The sequence below is a fragment of the Lepisosteus platostomus genome, chromosome 5 (genome assembly GCF_059453375.1).
Source record: "Lepisosteus platostomus isolate fLepPlt1 chromosome 5, fLepPlt1.hap1, whole genome shotgun sequence".
NCBI classification, from domain to species: domain Eukaryota; kingdom Metazoa; phylum Chordata; class Actinopteri; order Semionotiformes; family Lepisosteidae; genus Lepisosteus; species Lepisosteus platostomus.
Genome location: NC_142615.1, coordinates 61,292,617 through 61,310,583, shown reverse-complemented (window position 1 = coordinate 61,310,583; position 17,967 = coordinate 61,292,617).

The window sequence follows — 17,967 nt, the reverse complement described above, 5'->3', positions numbered from 1 at the left end:
TCAGTTTGAATGCCCATCCTTTGAAAAGAATGGCCACGCCAGAGGCTCTGTTGTTATTGTCCCCTGACCCAACAGAAGGCCCTTTATCCCACCTATCTTCAAAACTTTTATACCTCTCTTGATAGGCTAAAGCACATTCCTGCAACATCAACACATCTCCCTCTCTCTGCTGGAGGTAATCAAAGACAGACTGGCATTTAACTCTGTCATTGATACCTCTGGTGTTAAGAGAAATTATGTTTAGAGACATATTACATAAGAAAGTGGAACCAGTCTTTACAAAACACATTTCTCTTCTGTCTCACCTGTTACCTTCTTCTTTTTCTTTTTCTTCTTCCAATTTCCTGCCAGCCATCCTCTGAATGAGCCTTCATCAGGGTGGCAGCAGTAAAAGCGTTCACGGAGTCCATTTCAAGGAAGGGGGTAGAGGGAGGGGTGGAGAGGTTCCAGCTCTCCCTATCGCCATGCTCTCCTTCCTCCTCGCTCGGGGAGAAACAGAGTCCTTTTACCTTTTCCTCAAGTCCAGCTCCTGGGAGCACTGAGGGGAATGGGGTGCAGCCGATGCACCAGTCTCCTCTTCCCCCCCACCCACCAGCTGCTGCAGATCCTCTGGGATGGACTGGATGGAGGCACTCGTTCTGAGCCCTCTCCACACAATCGACAAAATCGGCTACTGAACTGGAGAAAATCTCCTCTCCAGAAAGTGCAAATATCATCTTGGAGAGTATAAATCCTATTGCCGAAGGTCAACACTGTCTACCAGAGTCACCCCTCCCACCTCCGGCAGGTTTCTGAGATGCAGCGATGATCAGTTCGGCTCACACGCGAGAGGTCCTCGGTTGAAAACATGCGCCCCCTCTTCTCGTACGTTTTGCACATGATCGAGTGGTTTAAATGTGGCTCCTTCGTACATGGTGCTGATCTTTTGGAAAGCAGGAGGCAAAACTGACACGTTCCCATACCAGGAGTTGAATCTTGGCCACCTGGGTGAAAATCAGGAATCGTAAACGCTAGACCATATGGGAGCATACTGCCATGCTGTTCCGTGCGTCATGTAAGGAAACTGTAATTGTTGCCTTCATGACCTGCTTGGTGGAGAAAACACACAAGAGAGATGGCACTCAGAGTGTCGAAGTATACTAGGGCTCAGTTGAAATACAACTGCAGGACTTTTCCGACTAGTGTCACACGAAGAGAGTACATCCTTCGCACCCCACTGTGTCTGTCTCGGTAACTCGCTGTGATCATATAGTGGTTAGCATTTTATGTTGTGGCCGCAACAACCCCGGTTCGAATCCACGTCCTGGCAGAATAGGAGGAGTACTGCCTGCCTGGATGGTTGCTGAACGACAGAGGCCACTCCGACCTCTTCTCGGTTTTCTTCAATGACTTACTAAGGATCTTCTTCACATTCGCCCATGCAGGGGAAGCCAGTTACACCAAAGCAAACGCAGGAAAGTGCATTTCAAGCAGAGACCAGGAGGGACTTGTTTACACAGAGAGTGGTCGGAGAATGTAACAATGCACCCAGCCCTGTTGCTGGAGCCGATTCTTGAGATTAATGAGATTTTCGGCTCACTAAGAGTGCTGAGCTGCTTTTGAGCCGACAGAGCATTGTGCCACATTAAATAAACGCATGAGAAAAAGAGATTCAGAACACAAAGCTGTGTCAGTGTTCTGTGGGCGGCCATCATGGATGTCTTAGAAGCACCAGCAGTTCACTAAACAGATAAAGGCTTTGCTGGATAAGCAAAAGTTGCCTGTTGTAGCATAAACGGACCGGGAAATTAAATATTCGGATCGATTCAGAGTGTGCTTTACAGCCTTCTTGTAATATTTTGATCGGCCAGGGCGCGGTCGTTTTTACAATCTGGATTATCTAAAAAAAACCGACATCAGTGTAAAACAGCTTTCAATTTTGAGAACAGACCTTGTATTGCACATTTCTTATAGTTTTATTTTCCTGATTGCAATATATTGTGAATCATAAAAGCCAGCTGCATAAATCTCTATTATGCGTCATTTATGAAGGCATTTCAAATATCAGCCTGTGCAGGATTAACGCTTTTGGAGCATGTATTATATTGTAAATAATCTTATTTAAATAAGCTTAAATTCGCATACTGTTTTTCAGACAGCGCAAACCAGTCTGACCTCCAACAACTTTCTGTGCCCGCTGAGTAGATCTTAAAACAGCTGCAGCCAGAGTAGCCGTAATGGCAGCACAGTGCTTTGAGTTCAGCTTTTCTTATTTCTTCTGCAGAATCACCCTCATCGGAATATACTGATCCGCATAAGAAGCGCTTTCGGTTTCTGATCGTTTTTATTACATGATTTCACTTTTTTTCTTTTCAACAAGTAGAAAGAATAAAATATAATTCCGTATTGGTGGTCTAAGGCGTTGCGTTTAGGTTGCAGCTTTTCCTGGAGACCATTGTTTACATCCCACTTCTGACAAAGGAGAAACGATAAAATCCCTAGGTAGAAAGCATCTCGCATTTCACGTGTTTAATGTTAATTGTCTCAGTGGTTGCCTCGGTGAATGATGGATCTTCTGTCTTGCAGGGTGACGGCAAACTTCTTCAGAGAGGGAGTCTCCCACGCACGGCTTTTCTTCATCAAGAGCGGAGACAAAAGAAACAGGCTTCAAACTGAAATTAATTACTTCTTGAGCGTTTATGACCGTCTTTAAAAAGCTGAGAGCAGGCAAAAATGTCTTTCGAAATGAGGAAATGTCTGCTGACAGTAAACAGCTCCTCTTTAGTACAGTGCTAAGTACCCCTGTTTGGTGCGCGGCAGAACGGGGTACGTTTCTGTGAAAGGGCCGTGGTTTATTTTTTTAACTTGTTGAATCATATTGAAATGTTAAAGAACGGAGAGAAAATTGCTATTGACTAGGATGGCCGAGTGGTTAAGGCGTGGGATTTAAGATCTAATAAACAAATGTCCACGTGGGTTTAAACCCCACGCCTCGTAAATTCTTGTAAATATTCTGAAGTGAGAGATAACTTTGAAGATTTACACTCTATTTAAATGTCATTTCACTTAATTTCAGTTCTCTTCACTCCCTGGGATAACTGAACTCACAATCGCATACTGAAGGCTTTACATGCATTATCTGTGATACAGCTTCTAATAAGAACGGAATGAAAGTGTAATAATAAATGACATTGTTTTAAATAAATGTGTATTGATAAACTTCATAATTAATAAAAGTGGTGTGACAGGAAAGCAAATTAAATATTACAATGATATTCCAAGCAACTGATGGATGCGTAAATTCATTATGTCGCGACAATTTTATTCCCACTATAAAGGGTAATATTCTAATGTAGATCCAGTGTTCCGCTTAGTCTGCTTCTGAATGTCTTCATTTCAGTCTGTCCTCTATTTCAGTAACCTCTAGAGGGCGCAGGATTGGGTTCCTTGAAGTGAAGAACAGGTTAATTAAGGAGCTGTGGACTGATTTCTGCGGCCGAGTTCGTTGTAGTCTTAAGTTAAAGAATTCTTCGATTTTAAGAAAAAAGACAGGTATGTTTTGTGCCTCATGCCGATCCTCTTCTCGATCCAAATGAAAGGTTTAATATGATCCCTCGAGAAAGAAAAGAGTCAATTTCCACCTGTAATGATTGATGGCACACCAAACATTTTGTAATATCCCCGGAAGTGTATACAGTAGAATCCTGGTTCGTAGCTTAAATTCAAGGTAACCAAGACTAAGGAAAAGAGTTGGAAACTTGATGTCTTACTGGGATTTAAATAACCTGGAACATTTCATTACATTGTGCAGTGTGTGCGAGGAAACAGCTCCTGTTATCCCTTTGATAGCTCAGATGGTAGAGTGGAGGACTGTAGTAGGAACACCTGGGAATCTTTAGGTTGCTGATTCGACTCCGGCTCGAAGGAAGGCGACTTTTCTGTACTTTAATCAAAACAATAAATAACTATCACTCACATGTTGATCAGAAGCTCAATAAATGACGAAGCAGAGGCTCCTGTTCCGAATTCCCCTCACGTCTGATGGTCTTGTTCTGACCGAGATCAATCTAAATTGGTGGAAGGGATTTTAACTAATCTGGTCTTTGAATTCAGGGACTGCTCTATCTGCTTTGTAATTCAAAAATAGATACCAATGTCAAGTTTTTTGTAGATAAAGTGTTGTCTGTTTTCAAAAGTTAGGCACTTAATTGGCTTTATGATTTGGTATTGATTTTGTATAGTTATATTATTACATTTGTGCTTTCTCTGTTTTTATTGTATTGTGAACTTATTTTTTAATCAAATGCTTACAAAGGCAAACAGGGCACACAGTACAAGCTACTCTGCACTTTTGGGAGTATAACAGGTTCGATATAAAATCGCAAAAATGTAAAGGGGAAAATACCCCAGACTACGTGTGAATCCCTCCTTGAGGTAGGCTGTTGTTCTATTGTTAGAAAAATACGACGTACTGTGCACAAAATGCTGCATAAAACAACCTGATATTTTAATAATTATTATTTTATAATTTGATAAGTGTGAGGCCCCGGATTCAGTTCACGTTATCTTCAGTCCTAATTTTTTTTAAACATGAGATCTTCCCTTCCTCTAGTTGAAGTCACACGATGAGAGCTATTTTTTTTTTCCACGTTGCGATCCAAACAGTCTGACAGTGACCAAACCAGGACGGATTCTGCTGGGAGCCGGACTGAGGTCATTCTCACTCCCTGTGCTGGTACACCTTATCTAATTTTCACAATTGTGATAGACTTCTTTAAAAAAAAGTAGATATAGCCCTGAAAAAAAGCCTTAGCTTTATCAGTTTTTACATTAATCGATTTTGAATCTAAGATCGAATTTTTAAAAGGTTCAATTTATATTTAAATTGAAATATAGCGTGCATACCTAATCCACCAACGGGCAGAGCAATATTTTATGGTGGATTTGTATGGGCATCTGTATGATACCACTACAGCACTGGCGCAGGTGCAAAATCCACTTTCACACAACCTTTTCAGTGTCTTCTCTCTCACATGATCCGGAGCGCAGGAGCTTATATCGTTCAAATGTTATTGATTGCTGATCGTTCAGTGGGGGTCCGGATGTGTCTGTGCGGCTGAAACCGGACGGCACCGTCCCAGTGGGCAGTGATTCGTCAAATATACGTATATATCACGGCGAAAATACGGTTATACTTATATATACGTTGCCGCGACGTATAATCAACGTTGAATTGCAACCGTAAAATCGACAACGTTAATAAATGCATATATAACGTCGAAAACACATCTTACACAGTCCCTGAGGCTTTTTACTGTTAATGTCTTGTGTGCCGCAACTAGGAGTATACAGCAATCTGCATCGTGCACGAAGTAAATTATTTTTGCAGTAATTACTTTATTTACACGTGTATACTAAATATAGTAATAAATATAGTCCCACTCTACATCGACATTAAAAGAAATTAAGGAGCACAAAATGCATTACTTGAAGAATGCATATGCAAGGCAGGGGGCCAGGAGATCTGGACACTGAAAATAATAAGTTTCTGGTTCTAATTGTTAGGACAATTAGACAGGGTTTGCAAATGGTGGACAAAAATCGTCTTAATTTCCATTGTAATATTTTTTTTCTTGGAAATGTAGAAGTTGTGCATTTTAAAATTTATATTTGAATCAAATTGTGTTTTTGTTTTAGTGCGTTAATGTAATTAGTTAATGTAATTAGTGTTTGTCATTACTATACTGTATATTGCCATGTTACCAGAATTTGTAGCTGAAGTTTAAGACTAGTTGTGTTTTTTATGATTATTGCCCATATGTTGATTGTTGATCGATTGTATACAATGCATAATTTGAAATACATATTTTTCAGGTGTGAATGTTTATTTTCTGAATACATTTCTAAACCAAATCATTGGCTTGATTTACTAGTTTCTACACCAGTGAAACCTATCTTTGATGTATAATAGACCTCTACTCATAAACGTATAATAGACCTCTAAAGTTATCCGTATAATAGACCTCTAACCATATACGTATATTAGACCTCTAAAGTTATCCGTATAATAGACCTCTAACCATATACGTATAATAGTCCTCTAAAGTTATCCGTATAATAGACCTCTAAATTTATCCATATAATAGAACTCCAACCATTTATGTATAATGAACATCTAATCATAGACGTATAATTGACGTATAACAATAGATGTATATTAGAATTTCATTCTAGACGAATTGCAGACCACATTTATACGTCTAAGGTATGCGTTTAATAGACATATATTATACGTCTTTTGCCCACTGGGGTGTATCAGGCTCCGCTGCACAGCAGCGTAAGTATAAGTGTATAGATGAAACCTTTAATGTATTGTTCGGTTTCAATCAAAATGCTTTACTACTACAAGAGAGAAGTATAGTAAGAAGGATGGAACAAAATGTATGATTTATTGGAAGAAAACGTTTTTTATTTATAAGCTCGTGTCATCCAGCTCTAATACAAAAGCGACTCGCATCTTCAGCCCTTTTTTTGTTTGTGATCATTTATTTATTTAGTTATAATCAACATTGAACTTTTTAAAAAATTAAACGACAATAATCAAACACGCAGACAGATTTTTTGAAAGTATTAGGAGTTGACAGGGTGCCCCTTCGGAATAGTCGTCAGAAAATGTGAGAAAAGGAAAGTTACGTACAGTAAGCTCTCATACACAGTATTCGACATTGGAATCTGATTACAAAAAAACTACCTGTCTCCCCAGCATTTATCGGTGCTGTTGTTCTCTGAGTTCTCTTAAGAAATACCAAATTATCTCCTAATTGCGACTCGCTCGCTGAATGATCTCTCAAGAAATCCCGAGTGAGATTCAACAGGTGTTTCCTGCAACAGCCACGACAAGTGTGAAGACGTTCTCTGGATTTCATGAATATGACGTTAAATTAGTTCAAATCATTTACCAGGCTTCCCACGTACAAAAAGGCCCAAGGACTCTAGCAGTCTTACAACCACTGTCCTGTTTGCCTCACCAGACACGATCTCTATTCTGTTGTAATCCACGATGACCCCATTCTTCAGGTGATTTATCATGTCCTTCCTCGCCTGTTGAGAGACCATCCTGATCTCCTCTGCCGTGGCGTGCTTCATACACGCCCTCTTCAAGTGAGCAGGAAGCTGATCAAAAGTATTCAGGCACATCTTGCACACCAGGGGAATCCTAGCAGGTTTCCTTTGAAAATAAATAATATAATTTGTGTATAGAAACAAGCTAAGACTGATTTCTTAAATTATCCTTAATTTTCTCTCTCATAGTTTGAGCATAATGATTTTATTGTATTTATATCAGACTTGCTTATTGCTCCAAATGAAATAATGGCTTAATATAAAAAAGTGAACTCTTACTTGGTCTCAGTCACAGACTTTCCAATAGGAGCCATTGTGGAGTTCAAAAACTGCTGGTCCTAGAAGTGAGGAAGGAATTTTATAAGATAAATTGAATTACAACAGAAGGACTGGCTGAGGGAAAACTGGAATATATACAAATTCCAACTAGTGAGGAGTCCATATAGACACAGCTACCTTTCATATTCAGTATAAGATGGAGAGATGAATTGGCCCTGAAAATTCACTGCAATGAGAGACTGCTCCTGCCACTGTATATGAACAAACATACATGCTCATCTATATTCATTTGCAGTTACATTATAGCAATAAATCTGTATCCAAAAAAGGATATGCTCCATCTCGTCAGTAGATTGGATTCCAAAACTGATTTGGGTCAATATACATTGCCTTAGAAGATAAGGTACAGTCTACTGTAGGGAACCATCAATTTAGAAAGCATTGGCCTTCCCTGGGGGGCAGGTAGGTGCAAAAGCTTATCATGTTGCCATAGTAGACAAAGTTCTATAAAATGTTAAATAACTTTAAAAAAAGCATATTGGTCTTTCAATACTGTACAAGGTGAATTAAACTGTCCCTGGTAATGCAAAGTAATGAGACGCACCCCAGAAACTTTATCTCTAGAAACATTAGCTGTTTCATATCATGTAATTTAGTGTGATGTTGTCAGAATTCAAGGACATTATCACACACATAAATTGGTTCAGTTGAATCTAAAAAACACAGCTAAACATGGGATTAAATGTAAAATAGAAGTCTTACCTCTTGTCAAAAGATTTAATTCAAGAAGTGAACCTCAGATCCTTCTTTGAAAAAAGTAAGTTAAAATGAAAATGATTGTTAAAAACTGGGCTTTCAATAAATGACAAGTTTAATCTAATACTGCTCTGATCATGGTAGCAGGAAGGTGTGTAAATTACTCTGTACCTTCTCCCCAGGTGTCTAAAAGACTGACCATTTCCAAAGATGGCTGTTGAAAGCCACTTTCTACTAAAGTTAAAGTTCTACTAAATAATCAATGTAATCCATGTTACACCTCATTCACCTTGTTTTTTTTATTTTAACCCTGAGATTATAGAGGTTTAATACCTATGGTACCCATATTCACCCTTTATTTAATACACCATAAATTTAATATTTATTCTTAAATACTAGAAAGAGCTCTCAATAAATTAAATGCCCCATTGAACTGGTCCTGATTATACAATGCAAGGAGAAGTCTTCTAAGCCAATACTTGTTACCAGAAAGAGGCTTTATTTCAATTGTACAATATACAAAACAATACCATTTAACACAAAGATATATTCCACACCGTGGCATGCACATGATGAGATTCTTGATATTAGATTAGAAAAAAAATATCAATGCACTGAGAGACGCTTAAGAATAAAGATGCATCTGCCTGACTGCATATTAGTTTTAAAAGGTTATCAGCAAATGTATTTAAAAGTAAAAATGTAAAGTCTTACCTCTTGATTGTAGTGGTGATTCAATATCCAGGACCTTAGTCAAGTCTCAGAGTTACTGTACCTCCTGTCTCGATTGCAGGTGAAAAGTGAAAGGTATATTGCACTCAGCAGAAAGTTACCCCGAGCAAAGACTCCACCCCTCCCAGAAAACAGCACTCCCCTTTGGCAAAGCAGTGGGTGGAGGAAGCCTTTGCTACCATTATCAAACACAAAAATCGTTATAATTTAATTTTAAAAACATGGCTAAGCATGGGTTTAAAGTATATTCAACAGTGCAGGTGCATCCAAAGAAATAGAGTTTCCCAAGCCCTCAGAAAGAATTACCATTTCCAAAGATGTCTGTTGTAATTTACACACCTTGCCCCAAGGTCCAGTCAGTCAAAAGCATCTTTATTAATAAGCCTCAGTGCCTTGGTATTTTTTACTAATCTAATATCAAGAATCTCACCATGTGCATGCTGAGCTGTGGAATATATGTATTGTTTTATATACTGTAAAATCGAAATACCACCTCTTTCTGGTTACTTATAATTTATTGCATAATCAGGGCCAAATAAAACTAAATCAGTGTCACCTGCTGGGTTCAAAATGCCTTCGGGGGACACCAAATAGGAGGCACTGGACTATAAATACCCATCCATGTTATAACACACTTACCAAGGGTTTTTTAGTTTACTCTGAGCTTTGAGAGATTTAATACCTATGGTACCCATATTCATCCTTTATTTAAGGGAAGTACACATCCTAGACACACAGGAAACTCCCTTGCCCCAAGGGAAGACCGATACTTTGGATGGTAATGATTGAACCTGGCTTACAACAGACATCTTTGGAAATGGTAATTCTTTCAAATGGCTTGGCAAACTATCTGCCCCAGCTAAGACGGGTACTTTGGATGTTAATGCTTGAAACTAGACATCTTTGGAAATGGTAATTCTTTCCGAGGGCTTGGATTTCTTTGGATGCACCTGCACTGTTGAATATACTTTAATATACTTTAAACCCATGCTTAACCATGTTTTTAAATTAAATTATAACAAGACAGGAGGTACAGTAACTCTGAGACTTGACTAAGGTCCTGGTTATTGAATCACCACCACGATCAAGAGGTAAGACTTTACATTTTTACTTTTAAATGCATTTGCTGATAACCTTTTAAAACAAATATGCAGTCAGGCAGATGCATCTTTATTCTTAAGCATCTCTCAGTGCATTGATATTGTTTTTACTAATCTAATATCAAGTATCTCATCATGTGCATGCTGAGGTGTGGAATATATCTTTGTGTTAAATGGTGTTAAATCATTTTTTTGTATATTGTATATTGTATATTGTGTAATTGAAATACAGCCTCTTTCTGGTTACAAGTATTGGCTTAGAAGACTTCTCCTTGCATTGTATAATCAGGGCCAGTTCAATGGGGCATTTAATTAATTGAGAGCTCTTTCTAGTAGATATGAATGCAGAATGGATACAGATTAATTGCAATAGTGTAACTGCAAATGAATATAGATGAGAATGTTCACTTTTTTATGAAACCATTATTTATTTTGGAGCAATGAGCAATACAATAAAATCATTATGCTCAAACTATGAGAGAGAAAATTAAGGATAATTTAAGAAATCAGTCTTAGCTTGTTTCTATACACAAATTATATTATTTATTTTCAAAGGAAACCCCACGAGGATTCCCCTGGTGTGCAAGATGTGCCTGAATACTTTTGATCAGCTTCCTGCTCACTTGAAGAGGGCGTGTATGAAGCACGCCACGGCAGAGGAGATCAGGATGGTCTCTCAACAGGCGAGGAAGGACATGATAAATCACCTGAAGAATGGGGTCATCGTGGATTACAACAGAATAGAGATCGTGTCTGGTGAGGCAAACAGGATAGCGGTTGTAAGACTGCTAGAGTCCTTGGGCCTTTTTGTACGTGGGAAGCCTGAAGACACATTGGCAAGGTGAGATATTTTTAATTTGTAAGGCTTCTGTAGTTTCTTTTTGAAATCATTGTTACAACATATTATGTAAAAGCATGTTGAAAAGAATCTACCTGTATTCCAGTGGCCCTGAGCAAGAGGCCGCTGTCCAGGAGGAAGAGATGCCAGAGGCTGCTCCAGAAACTGAAGCAGAAGCGGAGGAGGAAGGGGAAGATGGAGAACAGTAAGACTCTCTGCTCAATAGGGTTTCTAGTGCTTTATTTTTTATTTGCACGTTGTATGTATAAAAATTGATTTTGTTTCACAGAGGCAAGAAAAAATGTAGCCTTAATTGGGATGTCAGTTAATTGGTAGATATACATATTCACACGGGGCCACATCTAAAGCCATTTTCTCCCAGAAGCCAACTAAGAAAACGGAAACACTTATAATACATGTAATTGTCCATGTGTCTTATTTCTACAGGGTGTCAGTTAAAGGTAATCTAAAAGCTCTCCAAAAAAGAGTTGCCCTGGCTGGACTTTACAGAAAACACTCTCTTGATTCTCCTCTCCTGGCTGGCTTTAAACAATACCTTATCCAGGGCCTGGGAATGGTAAACTGCTCCAAGGAGGTAGGTATTTGGTACATGGTTTTACTCGGCTTAAACTTCACATACCACGGATGTTGGTTATAAAAATAATGACTTTCTCTATGTATGTTTTTCAGGTTGAAAATGTCTCCAGGTTCCTGTTTTTTATGCATCCATCAGAAGTTTCCTTAAGTTTTCTGAAGGACATTTCCAAAATGCAGACATTTGTTTCCCAGTTGAAGATGACTGGGCTGTCTCACCAGACCATTGCAGGTTATATCATTAATATCAGCAGATTCCTGCTCTTCATCCTAAAAAACACTAGCCTGCAAGTGGAGGATCCCAGTCTAGCTAAGAGTTTATTAGACTTCCAGAGCAATCTAAAGGATATAAAAAAGAGAAACAACAAGAGTGTCAGACAGGAAATAACTAGAAAGAGGTACATTACTTATTAAATGTTGGTTCAACTTATACTTGCTTTTCTATTCAAACACATGAATGTTGCCTTTTGGAAGCTGATAGTATTGCTCTCTCTCCCCAAGACAAACACAGCTGCAGAGTCCTCCACCTAAACTAAGCGATTGCTTGAAGGTGTTGAGTGTTGCAAAGAAAGATATGCAGCAGATACTGGGCAAGACACACACCTCTGCAGACATCACCACAAGTGAGCGGATTGTTGTGATGCTTTACCTGCAGGCCATTCTCCAGCTGAAGCACCTTCAGAGCCCAGGGGTGGTAAAGAATATGACAGTAAGCATCCCTTCATACAACCGAGAATTTTGATTATAGATGTTCTTTTCGAGAAATTGAATTTAATTAATATTTGTATTAAAAAATCTTCTGAATTCAGGTCCTGGATTGGATACAGCGAAAAATTGTTGTGAATAAAAGTGGGTAAAAACAGGGTAATAATCTCTGTCAAAGAGCGCATGGCTGCAACTCAGCGACTAGCTTCCTTTGCACTAAATGAAGAAGAGGAAAAGGTGAGTTGAAGGTTTTATTGATATTTCATTGCTAAAAACTGTCTTTTTGCATTCAATGGTATGTGAAGAATACTGCATTTAAACTGCATTTTTATTTTTTATTTTCTCAGATGTTTCACTTCATTAAGTTACGCTGTGATGCAAACTGCAGAATGGAAATAGAACATTTTTTGTGTATGCATGAGGAGAACCAGTTCACAATCCTACCTATGATCTGCGAAGACTGCATGAGAAGTAAATTGAAATATATAATTATTTTGATGTATTTTCTTTTTACTTTTCTGTGGCTTGAAAACAACTATTTTATATATGTTTGTTTTGCAGGTACCACCTACCACTGATTACTTGCTATGTTGCAAGAAGGGCATTTGAAATGGAAATAAAGAAGCTACCTATTGATCAGAAAACTGTCCTGAATGATTATTTAGGTGTTTCAAATGGAACTGTTGAAAACCTAGCCAGAAGGCTGACAGATGAGGACATGTGCTCAGCCAGGGAACTAATTCATGGCATTGTAGAAGCAGGATCTCTGTAAGTGTCACAGTGATATCAAAATTCAGTATCTGAAAGTCAATATTTAAGATAAACATACATTTCTCATATTTTTTTAAACTTCAGTTCAGGATCAGGAGAGCAATCTTTAGGCTATGGACAAGAACGTACAGCTGCTATACGGTAAGTTTTAATTCAATATCCTCTTTCAGTTACCTTTTAGCCACTCTGTCTTAGATCTGAGATATTTAAGTTTTCTTTTTACAAATAGGTCCACGGTGGCAACTGCTGCATATAGATGCCCAAAGATGGATGATGCTGCAGCCTTCCAGAAGCTGATACAGATGTTTCCCGTGACATTAGAAGGCAGCCTCCCAGAAAGAAAGAGCGCCTGAGAGTGACCGGCATTCACGACCGCCACTGTTACAATAAATGGAGAGCTGAGCAGAGGAAAAGGAGGTAACAGAACATATTTGGTAAGAACAGGATTTCTTCCCTTTTTAAAGAGTAATATTTCAAGAGTCTATTACTGGATATATTCTTTGGGTGGATTTCTGATTTTTCACTACAGATCAATACAAAAGACGGTTACCAACAGAAAACCAAGTGACCCATTATATAGAAAAAATGGGATGGTCAACCAATACACCAGCTGTGTCCGAGGTACTTCAGAACTGGAAGCCGCATGTAGAAGTCCAACCAAATGGCAAGGACATTGAAAATCTGGTAAAACTCCAAACCTGGAGAGGCCTGCACATTGTTGACGATCCTGTGAAAGGGAAAAGGTTATAACTTCCAGGCGTTTCCAAAAGGGAGGGGTGGTGTGTGATTACCATAGCAAGGTTATCACAAAGACAGCTGGAGAAGCCCTAACGGCACAGATGGCAGAAGGAGACATGGGATATCTATTCTTTTTTGATGGACCTAAACAAAAAATGTGCATTGATTCGCGTGAAGAACACTGCACTTGCCACCCGGATATGGACACAATTGGAAGGCGCATAAATCATTCAAACAAAAAAGCCAACATCAGACCAATTAAGGAATCTTTTGTAATTGACGAAAAGACTGACATAACAATTCTGTTCTTGGCAAAAAGAGAGATTGCAGTGGGAGAAGAGCTCCTATATGATTATGGTGTCTCCAGGAAGTCTTTTAATGGAGAAGGACAATCTCTGGAGTGGTTGGACGAATGATCATAAAATAAAGCTTTTATTTTAATTCAACTTCTTGATTTATTGGTACATGCCCAGGGCAATAAGCAGTCTGAGGTTTTATTTCCAGACGGCATAGATCAGTGAAGTAGTGCAACACACTGGATCATTATATTATTAGAATCTATTCTACTTAAATTATTAAGTAGGTTGGGGTTAGGGTTAGGTGCAGGAACACTGTATTTAGGATGTGTTTGCAGTGATTCTGTGTTTCTAGCTTCAACACAGTGATATATATATATAGGCTCAGTGATTTATTGGTACATGCCCAGGGCAATAATCAGAATGAGGATTTATTTCCAGACGGGCTCTGCGGCTCCTGCGGAGTGGAGTCCTGCCTGGAGCCGTGTCGCATGCTGCAACACAGGAAGGCAGGAGCAGGTGGGTGTGGGCTATGTACACTGCCGAAATAGCTCAGCTGGGAGAGCATTAGACTGAAGATGTAAAGGTCCCTGGTTCGATCCGGGGTTTCTGTGTTTTGTTTCATCACGCCCTTTGTTCCTCTCTCCAGCGCCCCCTGCCTAAAGTGACGCTTCCCTTTCTCAGCCCGAAACGCATGCGAGACACCAACAGCAGCCCCTGCAGGTTTCCGTAGTGTAGCAGTTATTACGTTTGCCTCACATGCGATAGGTCCCCAGTTTGAGACCGGGCGGGAACAGCCTCTTATTGCACGCTCCTGTAGTTTACAGAGGTCTTGAGCGACTGGTCATTTGTTCCCAATGTATTTCCGGTGCCTTCATGCACTCTTGTACCAAACGCACGTTCCTTCTGTACGTGTACCGATCATTTGCAATTGGGCTGTGCCTACAGAGCAAGACGAGCTCTGTCGGCTCAAAAGCAGCGCAGCACCTGCGAGAACAACAGAACGATTAGCATCCAGCGGGGGCCTCTTAGTGAGCCGAAAATCTCATCAAGAATCGGCTCCAGCAACAGGGCTGGGCGCATTGTTCCATTCTCCGACCACTCTCGGTGTAAACAAGTCCCTCCTGGTCTCTGCTTGAAATGCACTTTCCTGCGTTTGCTTTGGTGTAACTGGCTTCCCCTGCATGGGCGAATGTGAAGAAGATCCTTAGTAAGTCATTGAAGAAAAAGATTCGAACCGGGGTTGTTGCGGCCACAACACAAAATACTGACCACTATACCATCACAGCGAGTTACTGAGACAGACGCAGAGGGGTGGGAAGGATGTACTCTCTTCGTGTGACACTAGTCGGAAAAGTCCTGACGTTGTATTTCAACTGAGCCCTAGTATACATCGACCCTTCGACACTCTGAGTGCCAACTCTCTTGTATGTTTTCTCCACCAAGCAGGTCATGAAGGCAGCAATTACAGTTTGCTTACATGACGCACGGAACAACATGGCTGTATGCTCCCATATGGTCTAGTGGTTATGATTCCTGATTTTTCACCCAGGTGGCCGGGGTTCAACTCCTGGTATGGGAACGTGTCAGTTTTGCCTCCTGCTTTCCAAAAGATCAGCACCATGTACGAAGGAGCCACATATAAACCACTCGATCATGTGCAAAACGTACGAGAAAAGGGGGCGCATGTTTTCAACCGAGGACCTCTTGCGTGTGAGCCGAACTGATCATCGCTGCAGCTCGGAAACCTGCCGGAGGTGGGAGGGGTGACTCTGGTAGACAGTGTTGACCTTCGGCAATAGGATTTATACTCTCCAAGATGATATTTGCACTTTCTGGAGAGGAGATTTTCTCCAGTTCAGTAGCCCGATTTTGTCGATTGTGTGGAGAGGGCTCAGAACGAGGGCCAGTGTGGGGCCCCCCGGTGGAGCGGGTCCAGCGAGGATACCCAGGATTCAGCGGAGCTGCTTCTCTCAGACTCTGCAAGTGCTACAGATGCCCTCCTCTCCTCCATCCAGTCCATCCCAGAGGATCTGCAGCAGCTGGTGGGTGGGGGGGAAGAGGAGACTGGTGCATCGGCTGCACCTCTTTCCCCTCAGTGCTCCCAGGAGCTGGACTTGAGGAAAAGGAAAAAGGACTCTGTTTCTCCCCGAGCGAGGAGGAAGGAGAGCATGGCGATGGGGAGAGCTGGAACCTCTCCACCCCTCCCTCTACCCCCTTCCTTGAAATGGACTCCGTGAACGCTTTTACTGCTGCCACCCTGATGAAGGCTCATTCAGAGGATGGCTGGCAGGAAATTGGAAGAAGAAAAAGAAAAAGAAGAAGGTAACAGGTGAGACAGAAGAGAAATGTGTTTTGTAAAGACTGGTTCCACTTTCTTATGTAATATGGCTCTAAACATAATTTCTCTTAACACCAGAGGTATTAATGACAGAGTTAAATGCCAGTCTGTCTTTGATTACCTCCAGCAGAGAGAGGGAGATGTGTTGATGTTGCAGGAGTGTGCTTTAGCCTATCAAGAGAGGTATAAAAGCTTTGAAGATAGGTGGGATAAAGGGCCTTCTGTTTGGTCAGGGGACAATAACAACAGAGCCTCTGGCGTGGCCATTCTTTTCAAAGGATGGGCATTCAAATTGAAAAGTATTCAGAGGGTCATAGATGGCAGGTTGCTGTGTGTGGATGTGGAATGGGGGACCGTTAACCTGCGGCTAATCAATGTGTATTGCCCTACTGACGTGGGAGGAAGGGTGGAGCTACTCAAGGCACTCTTCCCCCTATTGTTATGTAGCACAGACGTGATAGTGGGAGGGGATTTTAATTGTATCTTAGAGCACACAGACAGGCAGTCTAGCTCTCCGATAAAATTGGATTCCAGCTCACTGGCCCTGCAAAACTTAGTTCAAGACTTTAAACTCTCAGACACATATAGATGTATATATCCCACAACAGCAGGATATACATGGTCAGGGAGGAATAGCAGCTCCAGAATTGATTATTGCTTTGTCTCAGAGAGAGTGAAAGTTGTTGGGGTCACTCTTCAGCCTGTCTTCTTCTCAGATCATCAGGCTTTAGGGTGTAGAGTGGAACTCCAGGGCGGGATTGTCTTTGGCCCAGGCCTCTGGAAACTCAACACAAAGCTGCTAGAGAACGAGGGGGTAGTATCCCGCTACAAGGAGAAACTATCACAGTGGCTGTCCTTGCAGTTTCTGTACGGGTCAGTAGGAGAGTGGTGGGAGGAGGTGAAGGTGAGGACAAAGGCCTTTTTCATGGCTGAGGGAAGGAAGGCTGCTGCCAGACGGAGAGGAGTGCTAGCCAGGAAACAGAGGCAGCTGCAGCGTCTCTACACGATGCTGCACAGTGGCTTCGATGTGCTCGAGGATATCACCCTTTTAAAAAAGGACATCCGGAGCATAGCCGAAGAAAGTAGTCGAGGAGTGCTGTTAAGAAGCAGAGTGCAGTTCTTGGAAGAAAATGAGAAGTGTACTCGCTTCTTTTTCAGGAAAGTGGTAGGCTCCAAGTCTGTCATGGAAAGTGTAGTTGATGAGGAGGGACGAGAGAGAACAGAGCCGAGTGCTATCCTCTCCTGCACCGAGGCCTTCTACTCAAGACTGTACAGCTCTACAGAGGTAAAGGATGAAGAAATTCATTTTTTTACCTCAAAGCTAGAAAACGTTTTGAGTGAAGAAGATAGGGAAGTACTTGAGAGGGATTTGACAGTAGAAGAGCTGAGACAGGCTATGGAGAGCTTACAGAAGGGGAAAACTCCGGGTGCTGACGGGGTCCGTAAAGAATTTTATTGCACCTTTTGGGATCTGCTTCAGGATCCGCTACTGCTCCTATTCGAGGAAAGCTATAAGACAGAATTGCTGCCTGACTCCTTAAGAGAAGGCACTATCTCTCTCTTGTTTAAGAAAGGAGCAAAGAATGACATAAAGAACCCCTCAGCCTGTTAGGCGTGGACACTAAGATCCTGTCCAAAGCCCTTTTCCTGCGCCTACAAAATGTAGTGGCCTCACTGGTAGGGAAAGACCAGACTTGTGGGATAGCAGGACGCCTG